Raw genomic sequence first — 14793 nt, forward strand, 5'->3', positions numbered from 1 at the left:
TCCTAATGCGCAAACGGCTTTGATAATTCGACTTTTTGTACAGTTTGCTGGCGCGAAACGCCTATTTTCGATATCAGTGCCAAGGAACTGCATGCGAGGCGGAGCAAGTGTGACTTCCGCACCGCTGCCCCTTTTCGGTGACAACGCGGGCTGTATGCAGCACACACACGGCGTCGCTCAACCGTAGCCTCGTTCGAGCGACGATTCTCAGGACAGCGTCCGGAGTTGGGCAACGTCGACGGGGCTTACGTGCGTCGCCGGCAGTTGCGCACTGAAGCGTGCGTCAAGTGCGTTTGCGCGAGGGACGCCGCTCGCGGAGAATGCAGCAAAGCACGCTTCTTTTATTTTAACGCGAATACGTTAGCGCGGTATCGTTTAAAGATTTGCATTGCTAATATCGGCCTAGAGCTCACTACAGGTTACGTGCGAGTGAACTTTGTTTCTTTCTCTTGATATGGCAGCACGCCGTGGGATCAACGAACAAGCAGTTGTTCGTTGATCCCAGCGTATGACAGCGGCTTCTCGTTTTCCCACTTTTGCGACAGACTGTCGCTGATTTATAAATAGGCCGACTGGCAGAAACGATTTCACGACCTTTTTGAAAGCCGTCGTAACCTGCGGCGTAAGCGCGGACTCAACTTCGGCATAAGAGAACGCTATGCGCTTACCTAACGCCTCCTAAAAGGGAGAATCTAGAATCACGCTGAATAATAAAAGTCTCTTGTGACGACTCCTGTTACGTTTCCACCACTTTAGGGCCATTTGAAACAGAGCCGAATGAGCAACTACGGCTGTAGCTGAAACGTTAAGAGCAACTTCGAGGGTTAACAGCATTACCGAAGTCGACGAAGGATCCCAGTGCTAATTAAAAGACGTCCTAAATTTGTCGAAAATCGAACGCCGCTTCCACGCTAAACCGCGTCAACCACTCGGCTCGCGAAACTAAGAGCATACATTGCTGGACATCGTTTGTTTCAGCAATGACCGCCATATACAAACAATAACTCCAGTTACCAAACAAGCAAAACACAAAAAACGGGTATGTCTCTTTTCTATTCTTCTTGGCCACCTTACCGCGCCATTCCTGCCATCGTAATACTTTTCTGAGCACTGAAGCAAAGCCCTCCGCAGCCCCTTGAAAGCACACTTCGCCGCGAACACGCGGCCATGCGGCGAAGACAGCCACACGTACGTAGCGCCGCGCAGGGAAGCGACGTCAGAGCTCAGCGTTTATTTGCAGCTGCTTCACTGCCTTGCAGCATGTTTACTTAATCGTATTCTAATTCTTCTGCACCCTTCGTGCGCAAATGCACGCCATCTTATGCAAGCGTGACCAAGTTGCTCATAATTCCGTATTGAACGCTCCTTGGGTGCAGCTCACTGAATTGTAGAGTGGACCTTGATGAAAGTAGCAGCACGGTCTCCCTACTCGCAACTCCGAAAAGCAGGTGTTCTGAATTCAGTGAGTACTCGATGAAAAAGGTTCGAGGGTCACTCTCACGCTCAATCCGGTACGCAGCCGAAGTGCCGGCGATTTTTGTAAAAGCTTACAAACATGTATCATTTTTCGCTGACTCGTTTGTGCAGACGGATTTCACAGTAAGATGGACGTGATGTACATGACATAGCTTGATGAATAGATGATTAAGCAGCTTAAATTACCTATTCAACTGTTTGATTATCTTTAAGAGGCAATATGGCGAATCTCAAGGCCGTCAACATACAAGGTGAGCGCGGCTTTTAAATTTTCTTAGATGGAAACGCGGTTTTTCATAACGCATTGTAAGAAATTACATATAAATTATATCACGAAAATGTGTATAAATGTACAACACGTGAAAGCCAACTGAACGAGCTTTCAGATATGCATCGTTGCAAGCAAGATGCAAACAGCTGAAGAGCAGAACACTAAAGAGTTAAGAACTTCGCCGCCCTATAAGAGCGGGGCAGGCACCGTTTGAAGCGCATTTTATTGCCACACAAGGCGGAGGGGGGGGGGGGGGGGGGGGGGGGGGACGTTAAAAACTGTTCTCTGCACGCACGGAGAAATAAAAAAAAATTTTGCCCGGAATTATCTCCTCATAACTTCGCTGTTTATACTCCGAGCCGCGCAGAAGCGACATGCGAGCGGCGCACAATTGCTGAAGGAGAGATCGAGGAGGCTATGGAGGCACGCCGACTGTAATTTAGTCACACCAGAGCGCAAAGTAACTCTTAGCATCCAGCATCTCTGCCATAACGGCGGCAGCTCGCAGCGTACGTATAATGCGTGCGCTCGCCAGCGTTGCCGAAAGCGCCCGGACGTGACTGCGATATGCTCGCGAAAGCGCGCCCATCACAGTACGTTTGCTCCCTACAGCTGTTTCAAGCTTTTGGAAACGAGAGAAGAACCAAATTTAAAAAAGAAAGTCATGGCAAGCACGAGAACAGAAAAGAAAAGGGGAGACTCATTTACGTAGCGAAAGCATTTACACGTGTCGGCTTTAAAGCCATTTCGCGCAGCTCCTCGCGATTTCAGGCGAGCCGTCGCGTACGGGGAAGACGCTCGCAATCACGCGGGCGGCTGGAAAATGCGCTTTGTATTCTGTCTGATCGCAAAACAGTAATAGGCGGGGTTGCACCGAGTCGGCCCGCGCCGAACGTGCTCGGCTTCCGGGGTTGCATATCCCGATTCCCGCCCGGTCTGACGACAACAAAAGGGAGATTCGGAATAATATTGTCCCGATAAGCAATAGTTACGCTTATTCTGTTTTCGTCAGTTCCCTTTCTCATGCAGCTGCCGTCGGCGCGTGCCCGTATACAACTTTTAGGGCGAAGGCCTTTGATGCTCATGCTGTCGTGGACAAAACGTGTCCCGCTTTTGCAGCGGCTCTGACTGGCCGAGGCGGGATGACGTATAGAGGTATCGACCAATCACAGAGCACCACGACAGTATGCGCGAATGCATGCCTTATATGGCCACATGTCAATCAATTCCAATTACTAATTAATAAGCTAATTAGGGTATTACTAACAGATCGGCAATTAGATAATGTATTGACTAACTATAGTTAATTAAATAATTATCTACTGTTCGTCTAATTACTTATTTATCACTAATTAAGTATTACTAATTAGTGCAAGTTGCGTAGCAGAATGCGGCACTCAGGCTTTCGCCTTTCACTGCTTTAGTCGCTAAAGTCCCTCGTAATTTTTTTATTCGCCAAGCGGAGCCAGTTATCAGGCGTATGTGCGTTCCCCATTATGAAATACAAAATGGAACAAAAAAGAAATCCAGACACTTGGAGCCGCCTACGTGCATGAAGACTAAAGCTCGCTCGCGTAGCAGCTCCCGATTCGAAAACGCCCGCTGAGCTATGTACCGTCGTGTATAGTGAAGTGATTAGGCGCATGAGTCAATTCAAACCCCATTTGCTTGACCAAACCAACAGATGCATGCCAATTAGGCAGCAAAATGGTACGATACCAACTGGAACGCTGCATGCAAAACGGTTCCGTCATAATTTTGTTAAGAAAAGAGGACAAACCTGGCGCCGCAGGGAGGTCCGAAGAAGCGATAAGCGGGTATACAGAGCTATGGAAAAAGAGCATCCGTTGTGAATGCACCTGTCTCTCTCGTTGCTTCGGTGGCTCAAAAACAGTAGGCGTCATTGTTGTTATATAGCAGTGATGCGAGCTAGGGACTCCAACCCGCGACCTTCTCCGGTAAGGTCATGAACTAAATGTCAGTAACCGAGGTCAACATGGCTAGATGTGATTGCCATACTCCGTAATATGACACACAGTCATACAATGTTAGTCGTGGGGCGGTGCGCGTTTGGTCTGACCTTCATCGGGCCTGAAGCTAGCGCGAGGCGAAAATCTGGGTTCAACCTGGAGTAGTAGAGCTTTCTCTCTCGAAAAAAGAAAAAAGAATGATGCTGGAAGACTGCCGCGCTAGACCGCAGAATTAACAAGACGCGACTCGACAATTAACCGTTGAAAATATCCAGCACTTTTTAAAAGACAAACAAACCATATCATGATGGGGAAAACCTGAAATGCCGCCGAATATAAATGGCTGATCTCTCGCCAAGGCCGCCATCTTAAAAAGACTAAGAGATTGGTAACGATTCTGACGACAGGGGACGCATAAAAAGTGCCAGCGACGGCCACGCACGCACGCACGCACGCTGCAAACAAGGCACCAGAGAAAGTTTTGGGAAGATGAAACAGCCCGCCAGGATCACGAGGCAGCGAGGGAACAGCAGGTCCAAGAAAAAGACAGACCGAACTGACAAAGCAAGGGCGCGGGGAAGACCTTGAGCAAGGACGATGCATTGTGTATGATGGAATGGAGGAGACAGCGACGTTATTAAGGAAGGAAAAGGAGGAGAAGGCCTATAGGAATGAGAACGCCAGGCGGGGTCAGGTCAGCCTATGTGGAAGATAAAAAGGTCCGCGGTGGAAGGGGGCTGTGAAGACCGGAAGAACTTCACTTCCGAAGGTACCGACACAGGAGAGCGAGGAGACGCAGCGAAAGAAAAGTGAAACGTCGAACTTGCGGCTGATACGCCACGAAGACGAACAAGGAAAAAAAAAAAAAAAGAATACGCGTCCCGCGGCGAAGACGGCAAATAGAGTACTATACCGGGTGCACACAATACGCCAATACGCCCGCGCTTCGCTTACGAATGAGACTCGGCCGTAATAAGTATATAGAACGGAAAGGAAAGTGCGCGGCGTACACGGCCCGAGTCTCGGAGCCCTCATTTCGAAAAGGGCCAAAATAAGGAAAGAAGAGAGAGAGAGATAGCAACGAACTGAGCCTCTATTTCGTGGTTTTTCGGTCCCGTTTCGTTTCCCGCATCGCTGCTATGCACGTTCGTTCTCAATTTTGTTTTTCCCATTCGACCTATTCTTTGTCGACGGCGAACTCTCTTCGCAACAGCGGCAACATCGTCGTCGCAAGGAATAATCTTATTACGCGCGCGCACACAATTTTGCGTGAAAAAGGAGGGTACAGACCAACCCGGCTCCCCAAAATTTTATCCCGATATTCTTCTTCCCCTTTTCCCCCCTCCCGTATCACTTATATATCGGCGACAGTGGCAGCGCGCATCAGGCTAAACACATATACGAACGCGCGGCTCGCATATTCTATTTTGACGCGTGGCTGCACGCTGGCACGACACCGCATCCCCAAACGTCGCCCGTTTCTCTCATCCCTGTCCTCGTCGACCCCTTTGCCCTTTCACGTCTTCCCCTGCACTGCCCGGAGCCATCCTCCACACCGCTTCCCTTTCCCCTCCAGGTTGCAACCACTTTAAAGCTCACTCTTTTATGCTTTCTTTCTCCCGTTTCCAGTCCCACTGTTCCCTCCCCTCTCCAGACCATCCCGAATTCCCACACGACGAGAAATTCGCGTCCTTATCGGCGGAATGAAAACGTCTGAAGGTCCCTAGCGACGCAATTTGGCTGAGAAGCGCAGGCAGGCACGCACGCAGCCGTACTGAAATAGGGAAAGAGCGCCGCGGGATAAAAGGAAGACGCATTCCCTCGCGGTTTTCTCTCTGTTCACAGCGTTTTTGCACATGGAGAAAAGACACGGCGTTTCGTTCTTACACTCGTTCCGGGCATTTGTGCGTCTTTCGGGTCGCAAGGAAAAGAAAATGAAAAAAAAAATGGAGGGGGGGGGGAGAAAGGGAAGCAAAGGGAAAATACCGTCACAAGCATCAAAAAGCGCCCTCTATATAGGTGTCGCAGATGTGCGCCGCGCAGAAAAGGGTAATAAAGTGAGCGCGCGATGCGCAAGAGAGAACCTGCGAAACGAGGCGAAAATGAAAGTGTGCGCGAACGCCTGCGATGCTGCGAGCACCGCACCACGGCAGAAGAAACAGTAGGGAGAGTAACTAAACGAAGAAAATATTGGCAGGCGTGAAGTGAGAGGGGAAAAAAAAAAAGCTCCTCACCCCGGGAGAAACTTGGGCGACAACATTCAGTTAAGAGGTGAGCTTGTGAGCTTTGTTTCTTTTTCCTAGTATAGTTTCTTTTCCAGCTAGGCTCCCAAGAATACTTTCCTTTCTTCAGTACTCTTTCCTACACGACCTGTACAAGTTATGTGCGAATTTTTTCGCTAGTTTGGCTGTTTATCCTTCAACACGCTGCAGTGAACAATCTTTACGGGCGTTTTGAAGCTAACCTGACATATATTCGATTTGGCAAGTCAATTTGCACTGCCCGGAGAAGTCTTATACGTTGCTTGTGAGCGAACGAGACGAGCAAACGGTTCAAAGGGTCAATTGAAATAGGCCTCACTGGTTATATGATTTCACAGCAGAACATGTACAATGCATTAAAAAAAGAAAAAAAGGAATGGCTGGAGCGAGGACACACATAATGCCCGACTGTCAAAACAACACATAAGAAAACCGCAATTTGGAAGTGGCCGACAGTAGGAATGATTGACGATATGAGGAAATTTAATTAACAACGTTGTGACGGTCAGGTGAAAACAGAATTAATTGGAGGATATCTGAAGATGCATCTCTCAAGCAGAGAACTCGAGTTAGCTGATGATATATATGCAAAGAGAGCACAGTGCTATGAGACCACACTGCAAAGTGACACTGCGACATACTTGTAAGTAGATCATGTCGCTTCCTCTCCAACGTGCCGTCATCTAACGCTTCCGTCTTTATACACCAATGTACCAACTTTCTAACGTATTCCAATAGGTGATGTTGACTCTTCGTGTGTGAATCATTAAGCGAAATAATGACCGACCCAATAGACGACTATAACGATCGACAAGCCCACTAAAATGACCACCGACAGACCAATCTACAGAAAGAAATCCTAACCGACAGACAAATCCACCGAACGGACAATCACACGATCGGTCGACAAAACGAATGATCGGCCGACCGCAGGTATACGACCGACGAAACGGGCGATAAATCGACAAAGCAAACGTATACACAACATCCTCAAGCTCGCACGAGACTCGTCTCTGGCGGAGAGGCCTCTATAGTGCGAGGCCATAACGGCTCGTCGAGCAATCGTATACACCCGGCAGCACATCGCGCGCACCCTCTTCTGATGGTTCCCATCGCACGCAGGCGCGCGAATTCAACGACCGAATGAGGCTCCCTTCGAACGCCGTCATTCTGCAGAATCCTGGCCGCCCACGGAGAGGCGATAACAGCGCACGCGTGGCGGCCATTGCCGCCGGAGACGAGCCGATCATCGCATCTGGCGTGCTTACACAAACGGTATAGGAGGCCGCACAGCACCGCCTATGGGGCCATGCATTACAAGTCTATACCGGAAGGCACCTCTCCGATGCCTTCCTTCGGGATGCATTTGGCCGCTGCTCTTGATGCTGCTGGCGTTGATGCCTCTTGCTATGTCGTGTATGCAGTCTCGCGCTAGCTAAGCCGCAGAGCGATTGCAATAGGATGGGAATTGTGCCGCCCGAGGAAATGCTCAGCAGGGTGGGGGCGGTGCCTTAAGCTTGGAATAGCAGACTGAGTAGGTGTGTGCTAGTCGAAGAATGAGCAGAACGAGTCGAAAACTAAATATATGTATATTTAGTTTTGTATTATTTAGTATGGTTTCTTCCGACGAAGGCCGGTATATACATATATAGCCGTAAACACCAAGAGAAGACAGGCGTAATCGCACTGAAATAAACTCTCTATTGGGGCTCACTTGCGCCCGCAAAAGAACTAAACAACTAGGCGGCGGCGATAGCAACAAACGTGCTTTCTGGTCGTCGAACAAAGAATGCCCGCCGCACCTGTCAAAGCTCAATTTAAAGGCGGCTAAGAAACATCGAGATAAAGCCGCACAACCTGGAACATTGCAGAAACACACGCGAGGGGCCAGAATCCTCGAGATGCATCTCGGCGCAGTTGCGCACAAAGAAACTGGTAAAGCTGCGCCTCGCGACGACAAGCATAAACAAAGAATACAGAATTGATACGCCTGCCGGAATCAGAGTGATAAAGCCGCATGCCGGCTGCTGCTAAAAAAACAACAAATAGAACTTTGAGTGTGTCCCAGCAAAGATAAATAAATACAAAGTAGAAGGAAAAACAACGCGCCGATGATGGGAACCGAACCCACGACCTCCGAATATCGCGTCCGGTGCTCTTACCGACTGAGCTACGTCGGCGGGTGTCCAACCAGCTACTTTCTTGGGTATTAATGTTGCCTGTAAGCGAACCTTTTCCTTTTACTTTGTATTTAATTATATTTCCCCCTAAACTGACTGCATTACAAATTAATGTTATTACCAAAGTAAATATATATAAAAAAAAAACCCAACGCTTTCCTTGGCCTCGCCGACTGTTGGCTTCTTTCCTTCATGTATTATAATGAGCCCCTCGTTTTCCCTTCTCTCTCTCTCTCTCTCTCTCTCTCTCTCTCTATATATATATATATATATATATATATATATATATATATATATATATATATATATATATATATATATATATATATATATATATATATATATATATATATATATATACTTGTCTTTAATGCATGAAGACCACAGGCATATCGCTGAAATTTTTCCCCGTGGTCAATATATGGCAGTGCATTAAAAATAAATGCGGTGGTTACCTGTACACATGCAAAATCCTTGATGCCAAATATCGTAAAGAAATAAAAAAAATTCAGAGCTGCTCTGAAAATTCATGTAGCAAGAATCATAATCGTGCATATTTTTTTTTTCTTCGGAAAAGGCGGGGGGGGGGGGGGGGATCAGATATGTTCTACAGCCACGACCCCAAGTGGCTGGACAATGCGTGGTATGTATAGGGATCGAACGTCGCCCCTTCCCGCCCTCCCACCTTCACCCCGTTTCAATTCCCTGAAACACAACCACCACAGCTCATGCAGTTTGGTGAGGCGCGCACTCTGATAGGCACAGTTACCGCTCCTTGCCCGACACTCTCTCCCGGTAAACAAGAGATATATATATTACAGCGTTAGATGTTATAAAGGCGAGGCGTGCCGGCCTAGACCTAAAGGTTGTCGTGGCCGTCGAACGTCCGTGCCGCCGACAAGAGCGCTGGTCATCCGCATTACAGCTGGTGTAAACCTCATTACATTACTCTATGATCCTCGATTATTATGTACCCATTAGGGGCCTACATGTCTAATCGAAACCGTTACAGTTGCAATATACGACAGAGAGCAAAGAGATGCAGGTCTAAGCACAAAGTATAACACAACATTGTACACTACCGTCAACAAGGCGATTGGTGCAGTGTGTGTGTGTGTGTGTGTGTGTGTGTGTGTGTGTGTGTGTGTGTGTGTGTGTGTGTGTGTGTGTGTGTGTGTGTGTGTGTGTGTGTGTGTGTGTGTGTGTGTGTGTGTGTGTGTGTGTGTGTGTGTGTGTGTGTGTGTGTGTGTGTGTGTGTGTGTGTGTGTGTGTGTGTGTGTGTGTGTGTGTGTGTGTGTGTGTGTGTGTGTGTGTGTGTGTGTGTGTGTGTGTGTGTGTGTGTGTGTGTGTGTGTGTGTGTGTGTGTGTGTGTGTGTGTGTGTGTGTGTGTGTGTGTGTGTGTGTGTGTGTGTGTGTGTGTGTGTGTGTGTGTGTGTGTGTGTGTGTGTGTGTGTGTGTGTGTGTGTGTGTGTGTGTGTGTGTGTGTGTGTGTGTGTGTGTGTGTGTGTGTGTGTGTGTGTGTGTGTGTGTGTGTGTGTGTGTGTGTGTGTGTGTGTGTGTGTGTGTGTGTGTGTGTGTGTGTGTGTGTGTGTGTGTGTGTGTGTGTGTGTGTGTGTGTGTGTGTGTGTGTGTGTGTGTGTGTCAATTGTCGTCAATTAAGATACAGAAAGAGATATCATGGCCGAAACTGCGGGGTCAGAACACTGAGTGTATCTGGCCAGTGCATACTCACAGGACACACCGCCATGGCGTTCCAGGGACACAAAGGATAACGAGGGAACGGAATCTTACATCTTTTATAACGGTCCGACGCGATGACATCAGGAACTTTACTCGAACAGAGTGAAGGGCTAGTTAGAGATCTCCGAGAGATGCCTCTGTCTTGAGCTGCGGCTTTCTGTAGGCGGGCGAAGATAACGAGGAAAAATAGGTACACGTCAGTGTACCTTGTTTGCGCCCCTGCGTTTGCTATATATATATATATATATATAGAGAGAGAGAGAGAGAGAGACAGAATATATGACTAGGCGAAAGGGGCGGCCGTAAGCGATTCCAGCGGTAGGTCCCATCGCTGCCGTTCAGACGCAGAGTGAGCGGGCGAGAAAGTGGAAGGGCTTCGCAATGATCCAGGCGCTGCCGCACATATAGCGGTAGCAGTGATCGCACGCCGGAAACGTTGGAGGAAGCACTTCCTTCCCGGAAACGCGCGCTTCCCGCACCTCCCTCTTTCCTTCGGTGTGTCTCTCTTACACCCGTGGCCAGGCCTATATAATAGCTTGCGCCGTCGGCGATCGCGAAGGGCGCGCGTAAGAGAAGAAAGCTGAGTGAAGGGAGGAAGAACAGCAATGGGTGGGAGAAAACCTTCAATTGCAGAACCAGCGTACGAGTCCTTTATTGTTATGCGCTACGCAGACAGAACCGATCGAGAGCGCCTCGATGAGTGCATTAGTAACGGAACAAAAGGGAATAGAAGCGCTGACTTGAAGGAAATGAAGAGAAGGAAGAGGGAAGAAGAATGAAAGGAAGAGGAAAGCGATGGATGAATGGATGGATGGAAGAAAGAAAGAAAAAGGAAAGGAAGAGAAAGAAGGAAAGAAGAAGGAAAGGAAGAGGAAAGCGATGGATGACTGGATGGATGGATGAAAGAAAGAAAGAAAGAAAGAAAGAAAGAAAGAAAGAAAGAAAGAAAGAAAGAAAGAAAGAAAGGAAGGAAGGAAGGAAGGAAGGAAGGAAGGAAGGAAGGAAGGAAGGAAGGAAGGAAGGAAGGAAGGAAGGAAGGAAGGAAGGAAGGAAGGAAGGAAGGAAGGAAGGAAGGAAGGAATCACAATAGAGAGAGCAAGAAGAATGATTCCGAGAGCACTGCTGAACCTACATTGCAGAAATGCGAAAGCCTGAGCGTTGCTGGTGTGCACGGTGCATCACATTTGCTCTCCTTGTCATTATCACTAATTGCGCCGTCATTGTCATCGCTACTATCATCCTCAAGCAGAAGTATGATACGCTTTTCACGATCCCAGGCATGACGTAGTTGGTTAAAGCGCTCGGTTGGGGATCCGAGGGATGGAGGTTCCATTCCCGGTGGAGACAGGATTTCGTATTTTTCTGATGACGTCATCATGACGTCATTCAATGGACAGCTATAGTATGACCGGACGCCGGGTGTATGAGCCATTAAAGGCTTTTGCCATAAAACTCAGTGTCAGCGCAGCGCTGGCCAAAAAAGAATCCAGTGAGATCGCCCTCAACCGGCGCCGAAATGAGTAAGAAAGAAGGAAAGAGAAATAACAAAATAGAGAGAGAGAAAAAAAACGCTCTGTGGCAACGTGGCCAGAAAAAAGAATCCAGTAGGCGTATGATTAAGTGGAGAAATATGGTTAAGTGGAGAAATATGGGAGAGGCCTTCACCCTGCAGTGGGTATAATCAGGCTGCTGCTGCTGCTGATGATGATGATTGCTGCCGCGGCATTCGAACCCGCGACTAATGCTTCCGAATGGCTCGCCTAGGTGGAGACTGCCGGAAAGTGCAGGGATATGCACGCGCGGTCAGTATCCGGAGACGCGACACTCTGGAATCCCCAGCGCATGGAAAAAATGTGAGGATGAAAGTGTAGCGTGACACATCAATGGAGGCCACAGACCAACGCGATGCCGAAAAGCTGGCTTGGCCCTATAGAACAGGCATTCAACGCATAGGCCACTGGGTTCGAAAGGAACCCATTTTCCCGAAAAGCTATATAACGGAGGAGGGAATAGGAGACCGGGATACGTAGACGTGCTCGGCTGGTCGACGCCCGAGGATTACGGCGTTGGAACGAAAGACTCATCCTTACTTCAATTTGGCAGCTTCCCCGCCCCGTTATCCCTTCCTTCCCCATCAACCCCATCCTCTCGCGAAGCCTCCCGTTATTTATCGAGCTCGCCTTCGTCGGCGAGCCTCAATCTTGGCGCGTGCGCCGTCATTTGGGCCAACACACGCACACACAGTGAATGGAGAGGAAACGGTGGAGACGCCAATTGCCCGCAGACCACTCCTTTTCTCTCGAAGAAAATCGCCCGAGCTCTGACACAGGGCGCGGATCTTACGCACGCACATTCACCATTTCTAGACCCACCCCTCTTCCTGTGTGGCCATTCCTTTCTAAGCTTTCTTTCGGCCTCCTCACTCCACGCAATCTAGACCAGTGCAATATAGAAAAAAGGAAAGGCCGCGTGCACTGCTTCGTCTTCCGAGGTAGTATAATTTTTCCTTTTCATCCCCTATTTGCGGGAAGACGGCTTCCTCATCCGTTTTTGGGTTTGCTGATCCGCCACTGTTTTTGCGCAGGACGACAATTCATCGGACTAACGCAGTTATAGCGAGCGCGTCCGTAAATGCCCAAATGCTGCACTCCCAGTTTCCCCAATGTTCCCGCGTTTCCGCAAACTTCCGAGATCCCCATGAAGGTCGAGCTTTTCTTCCCCAAGAGCTCACGGCCGATTGTCCCCGGAGTGCGCGCGTGTATGACGCCGCGGCTCTTTACGAGGACTACTGGGAAGAGAAATTCCTTCCTCCAGGCCCTTAGGCCCCCACGACCTTCTTTCCTCCACCCCAACATCGCTTAGTGGAAGAGAACCGCAGTCCATAGGCACACGGATTGCAGATCATGGCTTCTCGTCCGCGCGCGCCTTGGTAAAGCAAGGTAGAACCACAGACAGCTCCGCGTGCAACCAGGAACGCCGACGCTGTAGCCTCTGGCAAACACGTGTCGCTTACACTGGCGTTAGAAGCGTATTCTGACGCGAACACAAACGTGAAACCGGGGAGTTTATCAGCTAACCACTGGTATAGTAAATCAAGTATAGTTGATAGCCTGCGCTTTTCCCGTCTACTCGCTTGTCCGTTATGCTGTGTTTTTAAGAACGTTGCACCAACTAAATCAACCCCCCCGTTCGGTGGCTGCAAAATGCGTTCACATACTGTGCAGCGTCAATTCGCCTCAATTATCGCCAGGTAGTCGAAAGTAATCCGGATATTTGCAACATCACAGTTCTCAAACTGCAGGCGCTATACTTCGATACATTGGGCTACCACTCCAACCGGGGCTGGACACTAAGGAATGTATACGCGCATTGTACGCAACCGTGTCGACGCACTTTACTGGTCCACTTTTCGACACCCTATGCTACGATATCTACATTAAAGTCCACCAGTTCGTGCTACTACACCAAGCAAGCGCACCCCCTCCTTATTACTCTCAATCGAACGCAATCGCACTGCGATCGTTTCCAGCTCCTATAGCTTCAATCGACCTTCCACAACGGCTGCTCCACGCGGTAGAGATCGTTACCTACCCCCACGGAAGCGCTCTTCCTCCTCGCACGGGTAAAACACCCGGCGCTGCCGCCACTGGCGCAGAAAAGAGAGAAGAGCTCGGGTTGGTCGCGCTCAAGCTTTGGCGCCAATTTGTACACGCCACTTACACGAAACCAACTACGCCTTCGGCACAACCGCGGCTGGAGGAAACCGTTTATCTTACCCTCGAGACAAACTATCTGCCCGTGCCAAGATGCCGCGAAGCCGGGGCCGAGCTGCTCCGTCGAAGAAGCGTCGGTCACACAGAGAAACGAGAAAACCAAGAGAGAGAGAGAGGGAAAGAAAGAAAGAAGGAAAGAAAGAAAGAAGGAAAGAAAGAAGGAAAGAAAGAAAGAAGGAAAGAAAGAAAGAAGGAAAGAAAGAAGGAAAGAAAGAAGGAAAGAAAGAAAGAAGGAAAGAAAGAAGGAAAGAAAGAAAGAAAGAAAGAAAGAAAGAAAGATAGATAGATAGATAGATAGATAGATAGATAGATAGATAGATAGATAGATAGATAGATAGAGAGAGAGAGAGAGAGAGAGAGAGAGAGAGAGAGAGAGAGAGAGAGAGAGAGAGAGAGAGAGAGAGAGAGAGAGAGAGAGAGAGAGAGAGAGAGAGAGAGAGAGCTGGTACACACAAAATGGCCCGATGTCAAACCCTTCCAGCAACCGTCTTAGACAACTTTGTTTTCCAGTTGTCTTTGTTTCGTTCGGTAAACCTTTGGAGGCAAGCACGGCGATAAGCGTTCAATGCCAGCCCGGTTGTTTGCCGTGCACGCGCCCGCGTGCGCTCAGCGTGTTATTAATAGAGGCGATACGCTTTCGCCGAACGCTACACGACGGCCGAATCAATCCAACCACCCGCCTTCTTCCAATCGATCCGCAACATCGATAGGTACACAGACCGAACCCAATATCACGCAGACGATTGAGAGAAAGTCGGAGGGGGGGGGGGGGGGGGCTATCAGGTCGGCTAACGTGCGCCAAGATCCGACCCCATTACACGAAGTAAAAGGAAGGCAGGAACGTTCCCTTGTAACAGTACACACAACCGCACGTCAACCAGCAGAAGCTTCGCGCTGGTAACGGCAATATCGACCGTCCCTCTCTACCCATGGGCAAGGGAAGTTCAATAATCGCGCGTAGAAAAAGGCCTGACGTATCGGCGACGCACTGCCGTGTAGCCGAACGCGGATCGCTCATACGCAATTTACTTTTTTTTCTTCCCTCCATTTTTTTTTACTCTCAAACCGCCCTTCTCGTCACTGACATGGCTCTCGCTGCTGCGTATACTGGGAGCCGCACGG

The 14793-nt window shown here is 49.1% G+C and overlaps 1 protein-coding gene across 1 annotated transcript in view; it reads right to left on the reverse strand.

Annotated features, from left to right (window-relative positions):
- Positions 1-14793, reverse strand: part of ttv (exostosin glycosyltransferase 1 ttv) — a 149705-nt gene that overhangs the window by 25104 nt on the left and 109808 nt on the right. The gene's annotated exons all lie outside the window — the stretch shown is intronic.

The sequence above is a fragment of the Amblyomma maculatum genome, chromosome 10 (genome assembly GCF_055883805.1).
Source record: "Amblyomma maculatum isolate TAMU_Amacu chromosome 10, ASM5588380v1, whole genome shotgun sequence".
Classification (NCBI taxonomy): Eukaryota; Metazoa; Arthropoda; class Arachnida; order Ixodida; family Ixodidae; genus Amblyomma; species Amblyomma maculatum.